Here is a 15,560-nt window from a genome sequence, read left to right as displayed (position 1 = left end):
GTCTCTCTCTCTGCCTCTTTTGTGAGAGGACACGTTGATCTGGTTGGAGTGACAGGAAATGCTGACTCCATCCGACCCTGTTCACATATTGGTGGGTGGGTTCTGTTGCCTAAACTGTGGCAGCAGGGTTCACCTCCTTGTTCCCTTGTACAGATTCCAGGCTTTTGGGGGTGAGTAAGACAAGACCTTCCTGGCAGAACAAAGCAGCAAGTGACGGTCCACCTATCTTTTTTTTTTTTTTTTTTCGGTCCACCCATCTTGAACACCAGAGGTTTATTGAGAGTCCTTTGGACTGCAAGGAGATCACACCAGTCAATCCTAAAGGAAACCAACCCTGAGTATTCACTGATAGGAATGATGCTGAAGCTGAAGCTCCAATACTTTGGCCACCTGATGCAAAGAGCTGACTCACTGGAAAAGATCATGATGTTGGGAAAGATTGAGGACAAGAGGAGAAGTGGGCAACAGAGGATGAGATGGTTGGATGGCGTTGCTGACTCAGTGGACATGAGTTTGAGCAAACTCTGGAAGATAGTGAAGGACAAGGAAGCCTGGTGTGCTGTAATCCATGGGGTTGCAAAGAGTGACTGAACAACAATTGTCTCAAACACTAAGATCAGAGGTAGATGACTCCAAGGGTTTGCAGAATGAATAGCTCAAGACAGCAGGGTCCTTGTTTGCTTTTTCTGTGATGCTCTCATCCTTCTTCCACAGTCACAGAGTCTGCCACAACCCAAACATGAAGTCCTCACGTGACAGCAGACAAAGGCAAGAAGAACGGTATACAGCATATCCCTGAATGTTTCGGTATTAAAGCGTCTCCCAGAAAACCCCAGCAGACTTCCTGTATCTTAGCCACATCAGCCCTCAGTAGATGAATGGAATCTTGGGTCCAGTCCTAAACCAATCGTTGGCTAAGGGGAGTTTGAATAACATTAGGGTGTAAGCCTCAGACTAGGGAAAAACAAACTTTCTCTGTTGAAAAGTGGTCATAATGTCAGCTTTCTGGATCAGACAACCTCTGCTGCAACCACCCACCTCAGCCTTTGTAGTGTGAAAACAGCCGCAGACAATTCATAAATGAATGGGCATGGCTTTGCCCCAATAAAACTTTATTTACAAAAGCAGTGGGCTGGATCTGGCCCTCAGGCTGTACTTTGTCAAACCCTGCTTAAACCAATCACGATTCATTCTCTGAGGCCAACACTTCTAAGAAACAAGGCAATCCCATACCTGAGTGAAACAGGAGCTCTGTGAATGAGGAAGAAGAAAGGAATGAGCAGTTTCTGGGTAGGTAACTGGTAGTGTCAGAGCCAAAGCAGTGCTCTAGTCCATTCTGTGAAGGCAGTTGGAGGATTCACACAGAACTGTCCGTATCAGTTAGCTTGGGCCACAAAAGTGCTGAAAGCCCAAAGTTGGTGGCTTAACACAACATATATATTTTTGTGGATCTGCAGGTCAGCTGAGGGGTGGTTGATCTAGGTTGGGTGTATCTGGGAAGCTCTGCTCTGCTTCTGATGTCTCTTATTTTCTCCTGGGACCAGCAAGCTTGCCCGGGTGTGTTCTCATGGTGATAGAAAGGAACAAGAGAGCAATAAGGATGGAGCACCCACTTCGCAAGCTTTTGGTCACATATCACAGACTGACATTCCATTGACCAAGGCGAGACACATGACTAAACCCAGCATCAAGTGCTGGGGAAAGAACACAGTGACTCTTTAGTGAGAAGAACTGTGAAATCATATGGCAAAGAGCCTGGATTTAGGGCATTGTGAAGAATTGGGTCCATTAATGCACTGTAATCGACTACAACCCTCTAACCACCAATAAAATCCAATAAATACGTGTTTAATGCACCTGTGCCTGAATGCTTCTGGCTGCGGCCCAGGCATCGGGGCCCTGGCTGGGGAGGGACCACGCAGGGCATGGCTGTCCTGTGGGTCTGGGTGTAATTGCACATGGCCAGCTCCGCACCGTCCATGGCTGACTTGCTTTGTCCTCAGTCCCCGAAGGGCAATGCTTGGCCTCATTCCATTCCTGAGTAATTTTGACAAAGCTGGTTTCAGGAGCCTGGAAAGAAAATCAATTGTAGATTTGAATTTTGCAGGAAGTGAGAATGGTTGAATATATATACACTTTTACATGCTGGTAATTATTTCTACGCCACAAAGAAGGCTGGGTATTAATTAGGAAGCTGCTTTTGCATTCATTTGCCCCACGGACTCATGAGTCACGTGTGTGTGCGTGTGTGTGCGCACATACCTACTTGTTGGAGCTACTTTCTTTTGTAATAACATTAGCCAACATTTTAAACTAAAGGGAAGAAATTAAATAGGCTTCCCCAGACAGCCACTCTGCCCTTTCAAAATGGTTCACACATCGTAAAATGAAACAAAATAAAACACAGTCATGTTAAAAAACAAAAACAAAAACAAAAACAAACTCTTTATTAAATTGGTTTTGGTTTCAACAAAACCTCTGTTTTCCTGAAGAGTGGAAGGTCCTTGTGACCCAAGTACTACTCCCACATCTCATTGTCACTTTAAAATTTTTAAATTTTTTAAATTATGAAAGTATGGTAACACTTTTATAGGAGACTTGGAAAATACAGAACAAAGTTACATATAGTTCTACTATCAGATCAGATCAGATCAGTCACTCAGTTGTGTCCGACTCTTTGCAACCCCATGAATTGCAGCACGCCAGGCCTCCCTGTCTGCTATATATTAAAATAATTTTTTAAAGTAGATTAGATAAGATTTTTAGTTGGAATTTCAATGTCAAGCTCTCAAAAATTAATAGAATGAATATATAGAAAAGTAGAAGGAACATTGCCTTTTCGTAACATATTCAAGTTGCTGGAAAAGACCATATGGATCTATGTGAACTTTTGAGATTTTTTTGGAAGAGTGGAGGTTGGGTTGGATTCATTTATTCAGTACTCAGCATATATTTGTGGGATGCCTCTGACACCATACATCCTAGACACTGTAATGAGTTCTGAGGAAATGATAACTAGAAAAAGCAGACAGGGTTCCTGTCTTCAGGGAGTGAGAAGTTTAGGCTTGCACCTCCCAGTAAGGTAGCCACTAGCCGTGTTGGGGTTGAAATAGGCACCGAGCAGTTGAAATGGGGTGAGTATGAACTGTGATGTGTGGAAGTGAAAATACACCCGAGATTTTGAAGACAGTATAAAAAATAATGAGACATGTTTCATTACTATTCCACTTTAAAAAATTTTTCTGTTTATTTGTTTGGCTGTGACGGGTCTTCGTTGTGGTACTCGGGATCTTCAGTCTTCGCTGTGGCATGCGGGATCTTTAGCTGCCGCAGACAAACTCTTAGTTGTGACATATGGGGTCTAGTTCCCTGACCAGGGATTGAACAGGCGCCCCCGGCATTGGAAGCACAGTCTTGGCCACCTGGAAAGCCCTTCATTACCATTTTAAAAAATGTTTACTAGATGCTGAAATGTTATTTTGTGTATAACTGGTCAAATAAGTAATACTTTCACCCATTTCATTTTATTAGTGTTATTTTTTTATGTGACTTAGTGAAAGGAAGCAAGTGGTTACATTGTTTTTATATTGGGCTGATCAGTTCAGTTCAGTTCAGTCGCTCAGTAGTGTCCGACCCTTTGCGACCCCATGAATCGCAGCATGCCAGGCCTCCCTGTCCATCACCGACTCCCAGAGTTCACTCAGACTCACGTCCATCGAGTCAGTGATGCCATCCAGCCATCTCATCCTCTGTCGTCCCCTTCTCCTCCTGCCCCCAATCCCTCCCAGCATCAGAGTCTTTTCCAGTGAGTCAACTCTCCGCATGAGGTGGCCAAAATACTGGAGTTTCAGCTTTAGCATCATTCCTTCCAAAGAAATCCCAGAGCTGATCTCCTTCAGAATGGACTGGTTGGATCTCCTTAGTCCGGAGGAAGTACAGGCATTAAGAGAGTTAGCCAGATCCCTGATGTGTTTGTCACAACTGCTCCGAGAGACAAGTAAAAGCTGTGAAGAGAATACACAAATAAGGAGAGGGACCCTCAGTCTCGGAGGGTCAGGAAAGCCTTCCTTAGACTGTCCGGAATTTCCTCAAAAGGTTATGCATAGAGTTTGCTTATGACCCAGAAATCCCACTCCTAAGTATAGATATAAGAGGCTTGAAAACATGCCCACACAAGTGTGAACAGACACATCAGAACAGCACTATTCATGGTGGTTAAAGGATGGAAGGGATCCAAACGTCTATCAACTGATGACTGTATAAATGGAGTGTGGCCCCTGCATTCAATGGAATATTATTTGGCCATAAAAATGAATGAAGCACTGATGCATGCTAGAATATAAATGAACCTTGAAAACATGAGGCTCAGTGAAAGAAACTGGACACAAAAGGCTGCAGACGGTTTGGTTCCATTTATATGTAATGTCTGTAGTGGGCAAATCCATACGGACAGAAAGTAGGTTAGTCATTGCCAAGGGCTGGGGGTAGGGGCGCGTGAGGGAAGTGGGAGGTGCCTGCTCATGGATACAGGGTTTCTTTTGGGAGTGATGAGTATGTTCTAAAATTGTGGTGGTGCTTACCCAGCTCAGTGAATATACTAAAACCCATTAACTTGTGTACTTTAAGTGGGTGAATTGTATGGTATATGAATTATATTTCAGTAAAGCTGTTATATTAAAACACAGGTCTTCCTTGATGAGATGACATTTAGAGGGAGGCCTGGAGGGTGAAAGTGTCAACCAGGTAAGAAAGGTTGGAACAGCACTTCAGGGTGAGGGACACTGCACGTGGAGGCCCTGGGGTCGAAGGGAGTGGCGCAAACTTGAGGGATGTTGAAGGGGTTCATGTGGTTGGAGCCTGGAAGGCAGGGGTGGGTAAGAGGAAGAGGACCTGGGGGAGGCAGAGGCTGGCCTTTGCAGATCTCCTGTGGGGGCCCTGGGACCACACACTAACCCTATCACTGCGGGCATCCTGCCCAACTGCCCATTGGTGGAATACAGTGCTGTTGTAAGCACGGAGTGAGACGACCCTGCTCAGCAAAGAGGAGCTTGCATGATTGTTGACCCACAAAGATTAAGTGGGGAGCCATCAGAAGGGAGTGATCTGTTTGGGTGTGCATTCTCAAGGTACTCCTTTGGCCTCTGGGTGAGGACAGATTGCAACAGGAGAAGGAGAGATGGAGAGACCTGTTTCAATGTGTTTATGATCAAACAGGGCTTCCCAGGTGGTGCTAGTGGTAAAGAACCCACCTGCCACTGCAGGAGATATAAGAGACACAGGTTTGATCCCTGGGTCAGGAAGATCCCCTGGAAGAGAGCATGGCAACCCAGTCTAGTATTTTTGCCTGGAGAATCCTATGGCCAGAGGGGGCTGGCAGGCTACAGTCCATGGGGTTGCAAAGAGTTAAATATTACTGAAGTGACTTAGCATGCATGCATGCACGCATGATCAAACAGGTGGAGACTGTGGACTTGACTTATGATGATGTCAGAGCGTGGCTGGGCAGTGAATGGATTCCAGACAGATTCAGGAGGTAAAACCAGCAGCACTTGGCCATTGAAGGTGGGTTGAGTGGGCAGGAGGTCTGGAGAGCAAGGATGTGAACAAAAGCTTTCCTAATTGGATCCTCCAGTCTAAGAAGCCTCCAGAGAAGGCAATGGCAACCCACTCCAGTACTCTTGCCTGGAGAATCCCATGGACGGAGGAACCTGGTAGGCTGTAGTCCATGGGGTCACGAAGAGTTGGACACTTACTGAGCGACTTCACTTTCACTTTCGTGTATTGGAGAAGGAAATGGCAACCCACTCCAGTGTTCTTGCCTGGAGAATCCCAGGGACTGCGGAGCCTGGTGGGCTGCCATCTATGGGGTCGCACAGAGTCGGACGACTGAAGTGACTTAGCAGCAGCAGCAGCAGCAGTCTAAGAAGCCTCAGAGCCTCTGCAAACAGGAGTGCTGGTCTTTATAATGAAGAAGTCTAGACTTGGAAATGCCATTTGCAGTATGTTCTCATACTGCCAGCAACTCCCACCCCCTGCCCTGTGTCCTGAACTTATTAATTCTTTGTTTTAATTCATCACAGAGGGGGATGTTCGTTTGCTTTCGCAAGAAATTACGAATGCCACTGAGAGAACATGTTAAAATAATCTGGATTGCTGTGGGGGAGTGGACTGTATTCAGATTTGCGCCACCATTATTATTTTGGCCTAAATCCACTTCTGTTCAGCTGTAGGAGGACGGTCCATCCACACCCAGCTTGCTTCGATTTGAAAGACCCCAGCAATGAACACATTTGGTGTTGCCAACCGAACCCTTTCATGCAGAGAAGGCAATGTTAAGGGGCGCCTTTTCTGTCTTTTCTCCCAAATCATTTGGCAGATATGCTGCCGGGAGCTTGTTGCTGGTTCTCTCAGGTTTGATATTGCTGTGGAAAGCCTGCACTGACGCTCAGCCGTGTTATTAAGTCGCAGCTCCAGCATGGGCTGTGATTTGTTTTTCCTGTGACTGACACGACCATATTTTCTATAAAAACCCAATGCAAATAGACTCTGGAGCACCAGCACCATCACTTCCCCTGATTGGGAAGGGAAGGCAGCTGAGGGTGATTCTGGTTGGGTACCTGCACCAGGGTTGTTTTTGGAAGCTAATTCCCCTTAAGTGAACTCTGGGGTGTCCCACTTTGACTTTGGGGCAGAATTCTGGGTTTTCCAGAAGTGGCAAGTCACATTTCAGAAGGCATTTGGGAGCTTTGGTTGAGCCTATGGTTGGGATCAAGGCTGGTGTCTGTATGTGCTTTGCTGTGTTTAGTCACTCAGTCGTGTCCGACTCTTTGCGACCCCGTGGACTGTAGCCCGCCAGGCTCCTCTGTCCATAGGATTCTCTAGGCAAGAATACTGGAGTGGGTTGCCATGCTGTCCTCCAGGGGGTCTTCCCAACCCAGGGATCGAACCCAGGTCTCCCGCACTGCAGGCGGATTCTTTACTCTACCTCAAGGTAAAATAGCATGAATTTTCTTTCCAAACGTCCTCTCCCTGGGTTCCTTGGCATCCCGTGTTCTAGGGCTGGAAAACCCACAAAGGTATCAACTCGCTGAGGACCTGAAGGAGCTGAAGTGTGTCCCCGTGTGCTGTCGTCGTCACACCTCACCCCCACCCCTGCCTTGGCCGGGTATCCACACATGGTCATCCTCAATGAAATGTCCCTCCATCTCCCGACTGCCTTATTTAACTCAGCCTGGCTTAGGCCAGTGGGTCTTGACCTTGGCTGAACCTTGGAATCCCCTGGGAGATTAAAACAAATACTGATGTCTCATTCACTCAGTGTAGTGTTTTCGAGGTTCATCCAGGCTGTGGCATATATTAGAATTCATTCATTTTTTATGGCTGAATTCTGCTCCACCTCAGGGATGGACATTTTGTTTGTCATCATTTGTTGATGGACCTCTGGGCTGTTTCCGCTTTTTGGCTCTTGTATACATTGTGTGTGCTCGGTTGCGTCTGACTCTTTGTGGGCCCATGGACTGTAGTCCACCAGGCTCCTCTGCCCATGGAATTTTCCAGGCAAGAATACTGGAGTGGAGTGGTATTTCCTACTCCAGGGGGTCTTCCTGACCTAGGGGTCAAACCCGTGTCTCTTGCATCTCCTGCATTGGCAGGCAGATTCTTTACCACTGTGCCACCTGGGAAACCACACGGGGTATATTATTGTATATATACACTGTATAATATTGCAGTTATATGAGATATCCAGCATATGCAAACCTGTGAGACACAGAGCAGTTTGGGGGCTGGAGGGAAGGTGGAGGGACTGCTAACGGGTGTGAGGTTTCCTTTTGAGAATATCTTGGAACTGGATAGACGTGGTGGTTGCATAACACCATGAATATAGCAGATGATACTGAGTTGTCTGCACACTTTAACAGGATGACTTTTATGTTATATGCATTTTACCTCAAAAAAGAAAAAAATCCCGCACTCTTGTTCTATCTCCAGAAGTTCTAATGTGTTGGTAACTGGGGAGTGGAGCCTGGATTTGGATTTTAAAAGCCCCCAGGTGCTTCTGATGTGCAGCCTGGGCTGAGAACTCCTGCTTAAGACTTGCCTCCTCGAACTGACCTTTCATGTTATACTTGTATTCATTTCTAGCCTCTGGCACAGCTCTGCCTTTCCATCTTCCTTCACGTTTTTGGAGTAATTTTTATACTCTGGCCTAAAGATCAGCCGTACCAAATGCCCCGGGATCCTTTCTAACTGTGTAGCTTCTCTGAACCCAGCTCTGCCCTGTCAAGTCAGAATCTTATACATGGGGCCCAGGATGGTACACATTTCACAAGCATCTCAGGCAACCATTGTGTGCAGAGTGATCTGAGAACTACTGCTGTAAACTCTTAGGTTTCCCCACTGTTCACCGCTCCATGTATCAGGCACTAAGCTGTTGCCCTGTGGACGTGGCCTGAACACGACAGAGGTGGCCCCTGTCTCACGGAGCTCTCAGTGAAGCAGGAGAGCGTGTGATGTTTTCTTACTCGTCAAAAACACATCTCGTGCAGGCAGCAGGGCTCTCATGTTTGACATACTCATGGAAGACTCCTGGGCAGAAAGAGGAGAGTGATCATAGCCCTGCGTCACTTTCTCCCCAGGTTGGGTCTCCCTGGGGAGGTTGAGAGCCAAGTCTGAAATCAGGTTCAAATCTTAAGTTCTGCGTCTTCCTTGAAAAGTAAAAGCATTAGTCGCTCAATTGTGTCTGACTCTTTGCAACCCCTCGCACTGTAGCCCGCCAGGCTCCACTGGCCGTGGAATTCTCCAGGCAAGAATACTGGAGCGGGTTACCATTCCATCTTCCTTAGTTCTGTCAATTATTAAGCCTGTTTTTATGTTCGTTGCACCTACCCACTTGGTGGCTTAAAATAGCACACACTTATTAGGGCACAGATTCTGTGGGTCAGGCATCTAGGCAGGGGGCGTGGATGGGTCCCTTGCTCAGGGTCTCACAAGCTGCAATGTGAGGTGTTGGCTGGGCTGTGTCCTCATCTGGAGGCTCCAATGGTGATGGGTCTGCTTTCAAGTTCTTGTGATTGTCGGTGGCGTTCAGTTCCTTGCAGGCTGCTGGACCCAGGGCGTTCGTTTCTTATTGATTGGATTTTAGTGAAGATTAAGTGAGAGGATTATTTATTGTTTATTATCATCACTATTACCAATTAAAAATATTTATATTTATTTATTTGGCTGCTCCAGGTCTTAGTTGCACACAGGATTTTTTTTTTTAAGTTGCGGCATATAGCATCTAGTTTATTGACCCAGGATCAAACCCGGACCCCCTGCACTGGGAGTGTGGAGTCTTAGCCACTGGACCACCAAGGGAGTCCTGTGCTACGTCCAATGTTAATATTACCAGGACATCACTTTGCTGACAAAGACCTGTATAGTCAAAACTCTGGTTTTTCCTGTGGTCATGTATGAATGTGCAAGTTGGACCATAAAATAGGCTGAGTGTCAAAGAACTGATGCTTTTGAATTGTGGTGCTGGAGAAGACTCTTGAGAGTCCCTTGGTCTGCAAGGAGATCAGACAAGTCAAGCCTAAAGGAAATCAAACCTGAATGTTCATTGGAAGGACTGATGCTGAAGCTGAAGTTCCAATACTGTGGCCATCTGATGCAAAGAGTCAACTCTTTGAAAAAGACCCTGATACTGGGAAAGACTGAAGGCAAAAGGGGAAGGGGGAGGCAGAGGATGAGATGGTTAGATAGCATCACTGGTTCAATGGGCATGAATTTGAGCAAACTCTGGGAGACTGAAGGACAGGGAAGCCCAGTATGTTGCAGTCCATCGGGACACAAAGAGTCAGACACGGCTTAGTGACTGAACACACACACACACACACACACACACACACACACACATTATTGGTCTTTGGTCTCCTGGATATGAAAGGAACCTCCCTCTAATGGCCCCAGAGTTCCTGCTGAGATCTTCCTATGCCGTCATCACAGAATCTCTTTTATCCCTCCTTGGAGAGCTAACCCGGAACCCTGTAATCCTTTCCCCAGTTTGACTTGTCTGGAACATGGACTAAATTAACTGGGCGTTAAAGTTGGGTGTGACGTTTTATAAAAAGCAGCATCTTTACCTAAGTTCAGATATATCTGAGGGACTCTGTCCTTGATGGTATCTGTAATTCTGGTCTCTTTCCGACTTTGGGTTCTTCACTAGAAGAGCAGGAGGGAGCTCCCTTCCTGTTTTGAAAGTCTGCCTCTCCACTGCATGCTAGTTTCCTACTTGAGAGATGTTTATATACTCAGTGCTCATTGAGTGCATTTAGTGAAAAAAATATGTTAATGTTTTTCGGGGCCAGATATTGTGCTTGGTTCCAGGGATGTAAAAATCAGTAAGATGTATCCCTATTCCTTGAGGAGCTCAGAGTTTGGTGGAAGAATTTAGACTTGTGGTCATGTTTCTCATTTCAGGACTGATGTTAGTATTAGCATACAAAGAGATTTTTAGCTGAGTGAAGGTGCTGCACAGACTTGGTATTAAACAATGGTTCAGTCACAATGTGATAAAGTTTTGTACTTCTTAATTCTCATCTTTATGACTGTGTCAAGAACAAACTGTCTAGGTGCTAAAATGTCTTAAATGCTTTATACTCTCCCTTTTAAACATAAAGAGCAGGGTATAGCTCAGCCTCTTCTGTAGCCAGCAGTATCCAGCTGCTGCTGCTGCTGCTGCTGCTATGTCGCTTCAGTCGTGTCCGACCCTGTGCGACCCCATAGACGGCAGCCCACCAGGCTCCCCCGTCCCTGGGATTCTCCAGGCAAGAACACTGGAGTGGGTTGCCATTTCCTTCTCCAACACATGAAAGTGAAAAGTGAAAGTGAAGTTGCTCAGTCATGTCCGACTCCTCACGACCCCACGGACTGCAGCCCATCAGGCTCCTTCATCCATGGGATTTTCCAGGCAAGAGTACTGGAGTGGGGTGCCATCGCTTTCTCCAAGTATCCAACTAGAACTGAATAATAATATTATGTTGCCATTGACTTTATTTTTTTCAGGCATAGCAGTAAATGAGTCCTTTAAAAAGAAATGTATTTAAGTGAAAAAGTGATCAATCGTCCTTTGAAAAGAGGCCTGCCGTATTTTAGCACCAGTTTATTGCTGAATTTGCTGATGGTTTTAAAAGATCTGGAAGTCTGGATTTTGTGTGAAAGTGTCTAATTATTACATGTTGGCTCAAATAAAAAAAATGCTGTGTGGGTTAAACAAAATATACTGTCGGCGGCTGATTTGTAACCTTGGTAGTTAAAGGTGTAACACAGTTCAGTTCAATTCAGTTCAGTCGCTCAGTCATGTCTGACTCTTTGTGACCCCATGAATCGCAGCATGCCAGGCCTCCCTGTCCATCACCAAGTCCCAGAGTTTACCCAAACTCATGTCCATCGAGTCGGTGATGCCATCCAGCCATCTCATCCTCTGTCGTCCCCTTCTCCTCCTGCCTCCAATCCCTCCCAGCATCAGAGTCTTTTCCAATGAGTCAACTCTTCGCATGAGGTGGCCAAAGTACTGGAGTTTCAGCTTTAGCATCATTCTTTCCAATGAACACCCAGGACTGATCTCCTTTAGGATGGACTGGTTGGACCTCCTTGCAGTCCAAGGCACTCTCAAGAGTCTTCTCCAACACCACAGTTCAAAAGCATCAATTCTTCAGCGCTCAGCTTTCTTCATAGTCCAACTTTCACATCCATACATGACCACTGGAAAAACCATAGCCTTGACTAGATGGACCTTTGTTGGCAAAGTAATATCTCTGCTTTTTAATATGCTGTCTAGGTTGGTCATAACTTTCCTTCCAAGGAGCAAGCGTCTTTTAATTTCATGGCTGCAGTCACCATCTGTAGTGATTTTGGAGCCTCAAAAAATAAAGTCTGGTACTGTTTCCACTGTTTCCCCATCTATTTCCCATGAAGTGATGGGACCAGATGCCATGATCTTCGTTTTCTGAATGTTGAGCTTTAAGCCCACTTTTTCACTCCCCTCTTTCACTTTCATCAAGAGGCTCTTTAGTTCTTCTTATCTTTCTGCCATAAGGGTGGTGTCAATTGCATATCTGAGGTTATAGATATTTCTCCCGGCAATCTTGATTCCAGCTTGTGCTTCTTCCAGCCCAGCATTTCTCATGATGTACTCTGCATATAAGTTAAATAAGCAGGGTGAAAATATACAGCCTTGATGTACTCCTTTTCCTATTTGGATCCAGTCTGTTGTTCCATGTCCAATTCTGACTGTTGCTTCCTGACCTGCATACAGGTTTCTCAAGAGGCAGGTCAGGTGGTCTGGTATTCCCATCTTTTTCAGAATTTTCCACAGTTTATTGTGATCCACACAGTCAAAGGCTTTGGCATAGTCAATAAAGCAGAAATAGATGTTTTTCTGGAACTCTCTTGCTTTTTCCATGATCCAGCAGATGTTGGCAATTTGATCTCTGGTTCCTTTGCCTTTTCTAAAACCAGCTTGAACATCAGGAAGTTCACGGTTCACATATTGCTGAAGCCTGGCTTGGAGAATTTTGCGCATTACTTTACTAGCGTGTGAGATGAGTGCAATTGTGTGGTAGTTTGAGCATTCTTTGGCATTGCCTTTCTTTGGGATTGGAATGAAAACTGACCTTTTCCAGTCCTGTGGCCACTGCTGAATTTTCCAAATCGCTGGCATATTTAGTGCAGGACTTTCACAGCATCATCTTTCAGGATTTGAAATAGCTCAACTAGAATTCCATCACCTCCACTAGCTTTGTTCATAGTGATGCTTTCTAAGGCCCACTTGACTTCACATTCCAGGATGTCTGGCTCTAGGTGAGTGATCACACCCTCTTGATTATCTGGGTCATGAAGCTCTTTTTTGTATAGTTCTTTCGTGTATTCTTGCCACCTCTTCTTAATATATTCTGCTTCTGTTAGGTCCATACCATTTCTGTCCTTTATCAAGCCCATCTTTGCATGAAATGTTCCCTTGGTATCTCTAATTTTCTTGAAGAGATCTCTAGTCTTTCCCATTCTGTTGTTTTCCTCTATTTCTTTGCATTGATCGCTGAGGAAGGCTTTCTTATCTCTCCTTGCTATTCTTTGGAACTCTGCATTCAAATGCTTATATATTTCCTTTTCTCCTTTGCTTTTCGCTTCTCTTCTTTTCACAGCTATTTGTAAGGGTTAGGCAGTGTATTTAATTTTGAAGTAATAGTAAGATCAAATCTTAAGGGAGTGTTAACAGTAAATAAGTCTCAAAATCATGGAGTTGGATTTCTAGATTTCCCCAAAGCAAAGACTTCTGCTACTGATATGTGAGAGCCCAGTTCTGTATAGCATGGCTAGAAACATTCATGAAGACTGAATAGTATGCCAGGGCTTGTCTTGTTGGAAGAAACTCAGAAATCAAAAGGCAAAAAAGAAATGAAAATGACACTGGGAGTGTTGAAAAAATTCAATATACTGCGGAATGCACTGTTAGCGAAATCTGAATTTGTGTGTTCTACTTGATTTTCAAAAAACATACATCAAATGCAGATCTTAAGCTTGATGAATTTTGACAGTTGTGTACCTCCATGTAACCATCATGCCAAACAAGATGTAGAATGTTTTCAGAGCCCTAGAAAGGCCCTGATGACCCTGCTAATACCATCCTATCACCTCTTAGGAGAAACCACTGCTCTGATCTCCATCACCATAGATTAAGTTTGTGAGTTCTTGGGCTTCATATAAGTGGAATTGTTAATGTTCTCCTTTTTGGCTGGCCTTTTTTCCCCCACAAAAAAATGTTTTAGAGATTGATTCATGTTGTATGTATCAGTCTCTTTTTATCTTTTATTGGTGAGCAGTAGTCCATTCTATGAATAGTCCCTAATTTGTTTATTCATCTGCCAGTAGGTGGGTATTTGTTTCTAGTGTTTTGCTATTCTGAATAAAGCTCCTATAAAGAATTATTCCCAAGTCTTTGCATTCAGTAAATATAAAGTGGAATTGCTTTGTGTTTGAGTGGAATTGCTGGGTCATAGGGTACGTGTGTACTTAGCTTTGTAAGAAATTGCCAAAGCATTTTCAAAAGTCATTGTACCATTTTACATTCTCATAAACAAAGAAGGAGAGTTTCAGTTATTTCATAGCCTCACCAATATCTACTATTGTCATTTTTTTTGGTTACAGCCATCTCATCCAATGTGAAGTGATATTTCATCATGGTTTCAATTTGCATTTCCCAAATAAGGTTGATTAAATAAGGTTGAACAGATTTTCCTGTGCTTGTTGGCTGTTTCCTTATCTTCTTTTGGCAAGTTTGTGTTCAAGTCTGTTCATTTCCCAGTGGGGTTGTTCACCTCTTCCCATTGATTCACACGGTCCTTTGGACATTCAGGGTAACAGTCCATCGTCACATGCATGTGTTGCAAACATTTTCTTTCGGTCCATGGCTTACCTCGTCATTTTCTCAGTGATGTTCTTTGATGCGACACCCCTTAAGATTTTGACGAATTCCAATTTGTCATTTTTTCTTTTTTAGTTAGTGCGTTCTGTGTTTGTCTAAGAAACTTTGCTAACCCTTGGGATTACAAAGGATATTCTCCTTTTTTTTTTTCCCCCCATAGGAGTTTTATCATTTCAGCTTTGTGTTTAAGTCTCTGATCTATCTCAAATTAAGTTTTGTGTTTGGTATGAAGTAAAGGTCAGTTTCTTTTATTCTCATGTGGATGTCTAGTTTTGCCACTAGTTGTTAAGAAAGCACTCCTCTCCTCATTGAATTGACTTGGTATCTTTATAAAAGGCCTATTAATCTTATATGTGTGGGTCTAGTTTTGAATTCTCAAATTTGTTCCACTGATCTATTATCCATCCTTATGCCAGTACCACACTATCTTGGTTAATATGACTTTATATTAAGTCTTGAAAGCAGGATGTGTAAACCTTTCAGTCTTGTTTTTCATGATTATTTTGGGTATTTTAGGTTGCTTGCATTTCCATATGTATTTTAGAGTTAGATTGTTGAGTTTCACAAGAAATTCTTGAGATCATGTTTGGGATTGCATTGAATATATATTTCATTTTGGGGACGACTGATGCTTTAATAAGATCAAAACTTTCAATCCATGAGCATGTTATTTCTGTTTTATTTTGGTTGTCTTTAAGTAATCTTCAGTGTAGAGGTCTTGTAAATCTTTCAGATTTATTCCTGGTTATTTGGTGTCTTTTGATACTGTTTTAAATGGTATTGTTTTAAAATGTTATTTTCAAATTGTTCCTAGTATACAAAAGTTTAATTGACTTATATATATTGACTGTATGTCTAGAAATATTGCTGAACTCCTTAATTATGGTGACGTTTTTATAGATTTACAGGTTTTTCTACATACACAGTCATGTCATTTGAAAATAAAGACAGTATCTTTCTCTTGTAATCTTTATGCTTTTTATTTTTCTTGCCTTATTGCACTAGTAGGAATTCCGGAAAAATGCTGAGTAAAAGAAGTAATAATGGACATCTTTGCTTTTTTCCTTATCTTAAGTGAAAAGCATTTATTGTTTTC

The sequence above is a fragment of the Bos mutus genome, chromosome 25, assembly GCF_027580195.1.
Source record: "Bos mutus isolate GX-2022 chromosome 25, NWIPB_WYAK_1.1, whole genome shotgun sequence".
NCBI lineage: Eukaryota > Metazoa > Chordata > Mammalia > Artiodactyla > Bovidae > Bos > Bos mutus.
Note: the sequence above shows the minus strand (reverse complement) of the source record.